The sequence below is a fragment of the Alexandromys fortis genome, unplaced genomic scaffold (assembly GCF_014885135.2).
Source record: "Alexandromys fortis isolate MF-2015 unplaced genomic scaffold, M_Fortis_MF-2015_v1.1 scaffold_19, whole genome shotgun sequence".
NCBI classification, from domain to species: domain Eukaryota; kingdom Metazoa; phylum Chordata; class Mammalia; order Rodentia; family Cricetidae; genus Alexandromys; species Alexandromys fortis.
This window is the reverse complement of record NW_026067890.1, coordinates 1,793,338-1,799,376: the sequence shown is the minus strand read 5'-3', so window position 1 is coordinate 1,799,376 and position 6,039 is coordinate 1,793,338. Positions and strand designations below refer to the sequence as shown.

Sequence of the window (6,039 nt, the reverse complement as noted above, 5' to 3'; positions counted from 1 at the left end):
TTTGGTTTCCTGCACCAAAGTTAAAATGCATTTAACCGAAAAAGAAAATGGCTATCTCAATTGTTTCCCAAGATGGCAGATGAGCCCGAATCATGACGAACAGCTGCTCTTATAGTTTTGGAATATTATTCATCTGTAAAATTCTTCCCTGGGGCTCCATAAATTGTCGCGGTATTCCCTCAGTAATTACGTGGAGAAGGCATGCTTTCTCTGCTTTTTGTGTGTAATACTGGCTGGGACTGACTCACTTCACAGAAAACATCTTGCTGGGTACACACATTTCTATGTGTCTCTGATAACTCTAAGCTTCAGGAATACACACACACACACACACGTTTTCATTCTTATTTGAACACAAAAGAACTTAAATTGGCCTGATGCAAGACATTAAGGACAGCCACTTAGTGCAGGTTACCAGAAATAATAGGGCCTTAAGGATGGTTTTGTTTTTTTATTTTTGAGTAACTGACAACTTTATCTGTGTCTTTCTGGGAAGCCACAGAGCATGCTGGCTAAAGGACTATAAAAATGCTTGAGCATTAAGTAAACAAGCAAAAGCGTGGGAGGTAGTGAAGTTCTCATAGGTCATTATCTTCCTTGTAAACTGTTTGGAAGAAACTTCCTCTGACCAGACTGGCTGCTCCATTCTGTCACTGCCATACAGGATCCCAGAGCCGAGAGCTAAGGCTCTCTGCGGCACTCTACCTTCACAAAGAAGTTTCCAGATGGCGTAGGACACATGTCATCCGTGACTGATCTTCCTGACAAAATGACAGTGTCTTCGCATTGTCTCTGAAAGCTTGATGACCCTCAATGTTTCCTGGAACAAAGAAGTCAGTAGAACAGGGTGAAAATGTTACAGGAGGCATGGAAGAAACACAAAAGACAGATGACAAGGTGACAGGTTAAACACAATCCACGGAATAAGAACCTCCTCCGCAGCACACCTACCAACACCTGCCCTTTGTTAAGACATAACAGAGAGCCGGCTGTAACTCCTTGCGCTCCTTAGGGAGCAGAATTGGGCTGTGTGTGCCCACTCCTGCGGAGATTTCCCTGGCCGGTGCCTCAGCAACCCGTATTTTACCTTCATTAGCCTTTTGTGTTGCCTCCTCCCCACCTCAAAGCCTGGTTATTCGAGTCTTCCAGCTCTGCCTCATTTCTCCTTTTATTTCTAGGCTTACATCTCAAAGGAGTTAATTAATAAGTCACTGATAATCTGTGTATACTTGGGGAGATGGTAGAAGGACCTCCTGGACTTGGGACTGAATTCAAGCCAATGTTTAGAGAGACAGGAGCACAATCACCCAACCGTCCACAAGTTTCGGGCCTTCCTTATGTAACACCCTGTCTGAATTTTCAGTCAACAGTCACTGCTGTTGAGGGTCCTTGATGTCAGAACTGGCCGGGGTGGAGGACATCATTCCTAGATAGTTCACCCATTTGCCATGCTTAAATCCTGCCCTGAGGAGAGAATTCTTTATTTTAAGCATTTCTTTCAGGCAATTAAAAAAAAAACTAGCATTAGGATGAATAAGACAATGGGATTCAAATAACTTAATGTAAATGAGTTATTCATTTCAGTTTCTCTAATGGAAGACATGCATTCATTGAATAAAGATCAGCGGAAGGAAAATCCATCAATGAAGTCTTGAAAGAAAGAGATGAAGAGCTTACAGTGGAAGGCAATAATTATCCAAACAAACACCATTTATGTGATATGTTTCTTTCCCTTCTGGACACCGGGATGAGAAGACAGAGATAATGGTTCTCTCGGCTCATGCTAACTGTTGTCATTCACCCCTGGCTAAAGAAGACTGCTCATTGTTTTATTTCATAATCTTATTGTTTTAATGAGTGTGTGTGTGTGTGTGTGTGTGCGCGCGTGCGCGCATGCATGCATGTGCTCTATAAATAGGCTAGGTTGACTGGACAGTGAGCACAGGCATCCACTAGTCTTTGCCTATCCAGTGTGATTTTATAAGCCTACATTACCATTCCTGTTCTTTTTCTTTCCTTTCCTTCTTTGTCTTCCTTCCTTCCTCCCTCTCCTTTCCTTCCCTCCCTCCCTTAGGGAGTAACTCTAACCAAAGGAAGATATGTATGACATGAACTTTAAAGCTTTGAAGAAAGAAATTGAAGAAGATGCCAGAAAATGGAAAGATGTCCCATGCTCTTGGATAGGTAAAATTAACATAGTAAAAATGGCAATCTTCCCAAAAGCAATCTACAGATTCAATGCAATGCCCATCAAAATCTCAGAAAAATTCTTCACAAACCTCGAAAGAATGGTATTCAACTTCATATGAAAAAATAAAGGAACTTCTGGAGGCATCACCATCCCTGACTTCAAACTCTACTACAGAGCTACAGTACTGAAAACAGCCTGGTATTGGCATAAAAACAGACAAGAAGACCAATGGAACTGAATCGAAGACCCAGATATCAATCCACATACCCATGAACACCTGATTTTTGACAAAGAAACAAAATAATGTAAAATGGAAAAAGAAAGCATATTTAACAAATGGCATAACTAGAACTCTACATGTAGAAGAATGAAAATAGATCCATATCTATTGCCATGCACAAAACTCAAGTCCAAATGGATCTAAGACCTCAACATAAATCCAACCATACTGAACCTCATAGAAGAGAAAGTGAGAAGTACACTTGAATACATTGGTACAGGAGACCACTTCCCTAAATATAACCCCAGTAGCATAGACACTGAGAGAAACAATTAATAAATGGTACTTCCTGAAACTGAGAAGCTTCTGTAAAGCAAAGGACACAGTCAACATGACAAAATGACAGGCTACAGAATGGGTTAAAGATCTTCACTAACCCCACATCAGATAGAGATCTGATCTCCAAAATTATAGATAACTCAAGAAATTGGTCATCAAAAGAACAAATAATCCAATAAAAATGGAATACAGTCCTAAACATAGAACTCTCAACAGAGGAATTTAAAATGGCTGAAAGACACTTAAGGAAATGCTCAACATCCCTAGTCATCAGAGAAATGCAAATCAAAACAACTCTGAGATTCCAACTTATACCTGTGAGAATGGCCAAGATCAAAAGCACAGATGACAACTCATGCTGGAGAGGTTGTGGGGAAAAGGGAACATTTCTGCATTGCTGGTGAAGAGCAAGCTGGTACAGCAGCTTTAGAAATCAGTATGGTGATTTCTCAGAAAATTAGGAAACAACCTTCCTCAAGACCCAATAACACCACTTTTGGGTATATACCCAAAGGATGCTCAATCATACCATAAGGACATGTGCTCAATTATGTTCATAGCAGCATTGTTTGTTATTGCCAGAACCTGGAAACAACCTAAATGCTCCTCGACCAAAGAATGGATAAGGAAATTGTGCTACATTTACACAATGGAGTACTACACAGCAGAAAAAAATGACATCTTGAAATTTGCATGCAAATGGATGGAGCTAGAAAACATCATTTTGAGTGAGGTAACCCAGACCCAGAAAGACAAATATCATATGTACTTACTCATAAGTGGCTTTTAGACATAAAGCAAAGAAACCCAGCCTACAATTCACAATCCCAGAGAACCTGAACAACAACAAGGGCCCTAAGAGAGACTTACATAGATCTAATCTACATGGGAAGTAGAAAAAGACAGGCTCTCCTGAGTAAACTGGGTGCATGGGGACCGTGGGTGAGGGTTGAAGGGGAGGGTAGAGGCAGGGATAGGAGTAGAGAAAAACGTAGAGCTCAATAAAATCAATAAAAAACTGAAGGCTTTTGTTACCTTCTTACCCCTATAATATTCTCGTGCTTGTGACCAACACTTTCCCACAAACTTTTCTATTTTTAAATTTCCCATCTTATTTCTACCTCTTGTTTACATCCTAGCCCTACTAATGTGTCAAATTTGTAGTTTTTTGTATACTTGTTCTTTCAAAGGGCATATTATTTAGTATGTGTTTATATTACATTTCATTCCATTTTCAAACCTTCTGGCTTGAGTCCATGTTTAAGATCCACACTGCTAAGCACATATCCATTCCCTTGCCTGGAACTTCCTCAAGAGATATCAATATCCCTGTGGGCTTTCTCAGTGACGTATACCTGATCATCTCCAGGCACCCCACTTCAAAGAATGCTGAAGTTGAAATACAGGGACCATTACAGAATTGTGGGAGCGTAGCATATAAGGGCAATGGGAAGACAGTTCTAAAGCTTCATGGCAGTTTGCTTTACACTCTGAGATTAATAATAGCATAATCGTTTTGGAAGTGGACACCAGCTGTGCATCCATCTGCCTATCCAAAGGCCACAGGGCTCATCATTATTCTAGACACCAAAGGTTACTTGCTTTACAAAAGTAACTACAACCTAGTATTCTTCCAAAATCAACTCCCTTAGAATATGTTTTATTCCTTTTGAAAAAAATTAAAATATTGTGGCAATTGAGAAACCCAAGAAAAGTATTGTAGTAAAGTCCTATTCAATTTTATGGCCTGCATGCTTCTTAATTCTTGTTTTCTAGACTCTGTAAAGACGTTTGACCAAGTACCTGTGATGCCATCATTGTCTCTAGGGTCTGAAGTGTCATGGCAGGCACAGTCCTGAAAAAAAAAAATCCTAGAATGGGTAGGCTAGGGCTGAAACTTTCTCTTAGGTAAGAGCCCACAGTTTTAAGTCTCAATACAAAGACAAATGTTTAGTACAAATTTTTGCACCTCAGGATCCTTCAGAGGACTGTCCACCCTCTTCCTAAGTTGAAATTAACCACTTCTCTCAGCAAAGTCAGTTTCCATCATGACTAAAATTCGTGCGTATTCCCCTTCTCAAGCAGTCTTTGATTCATTATCAAAATCGGAGTCCTCGTAAATGACAGGGATGCCTGTGTAAGAATGTCGGGAATGACGACCATGCTTTCTCCAGGGCTGAGAACAGCAAGCAGATAAGAGAGGCATTGCTGCATGGCCACTGGGGCTGCCTTATGACCATATCCAAAGATGAAAAGGCTTCATCCAGAGCCTTAAAAATAAAAGACAATGCAGATGGAATAACCATATGAATTCAAAAGATGGCTGCCTCAGCTCTGAGAGTATTTATACACCATTTTTGAGGAATCTACCATAAGGTGTCTTAACTTTTTTTTTTTCCTAGCAGATTTGAAAGTTACCTTCCTTTGTACAAGCCCAGGGTTATTTTACTGGCGATCTTTTGGAGTTTCTGACATATAGGACTAGCGGTTAAAAGTTGTATTGCCTTTGCCTTAGTAAACCTCAAGAGTTTGTCAGCTCAGAAATTTACCTCAAAGGCCTGTTCCAGTAAGTTATAGACACTAGTCAGCCTTTAAGTTGAAGGCAGAAGTACTATCTCTAGTGAACCCTAGGTAAAGGAGGCCCCAAGTTTCATCAGTCAACAAGGAACTTGTATGCCCATATCACTGGCCTTACTCACAGGGGAAGGAATGGCAGCCTGTAGGAAATGTATTGCTGTAAGCATAGTTCTGAGCTGGGGAGATGACTCAGTAGGTAAAGCATTTGTGATACAAGGTGAAGACCTGAGGTAGAATTCCCAGAACACATGTAAAGCCAAATGTAGTGACTTGCATCTGGAATCTCAGTGAATTAAAAGCATCCTAGGAAGCAACTAACTTCCTGTACATATCAATGAACATCAATGAACCCTTCTAACACAAGTTGGAAAATGAAGACTGATGACCACAGCTGTCTCTTGACCTCACAGACACACATTGGCATGTACACACCCACACTTTCACAACTGTGTTCGTGTGCAGGCCGTTCACCCCTCCACACGTGCACGTTGAGAAAGAAGGAGAGAAATAAAAATAAAACCCTACTTCATGTTTCCCCAAGATCCCCCAATCCTCCCCTTCTCACTTTTCTCTCCCCGTCCCCCCTTATCCCCAACCCACCCCACCCCCAAGGTTTCAATTTTCTCCCCGGCAATTTTGTCTACTTCCCTTAGCCAAGAGGATAATAACTATATGTTTTTTCTTGGGTTCACCTTCTTGTTTAGCTTCTTTA

The 6,039-nt window shown here is 40.8% G+C and overlaps 1 long non-coding RNA gene across 1 annotated transcript in view; it reads right to left on the bottom strand.

The window, feature by feature from the left end:
• Positions 1-538: 538 nt before the first annotated feature.
• Positions 539-6,039, bottom strand: part of LOC126506275 (uncharacterized) — a 19,329-nt gene continuing 13,828 nt past the window's right edge. The window contains exon 4 of the long non-coding RNA XR_007593160.1: positions 539-820. This is a non-coding gene — a long non-coding RNA (uncharacterized lncRNA). The remainder of the gene's footprint in view (positions 821-6,039) is intronic.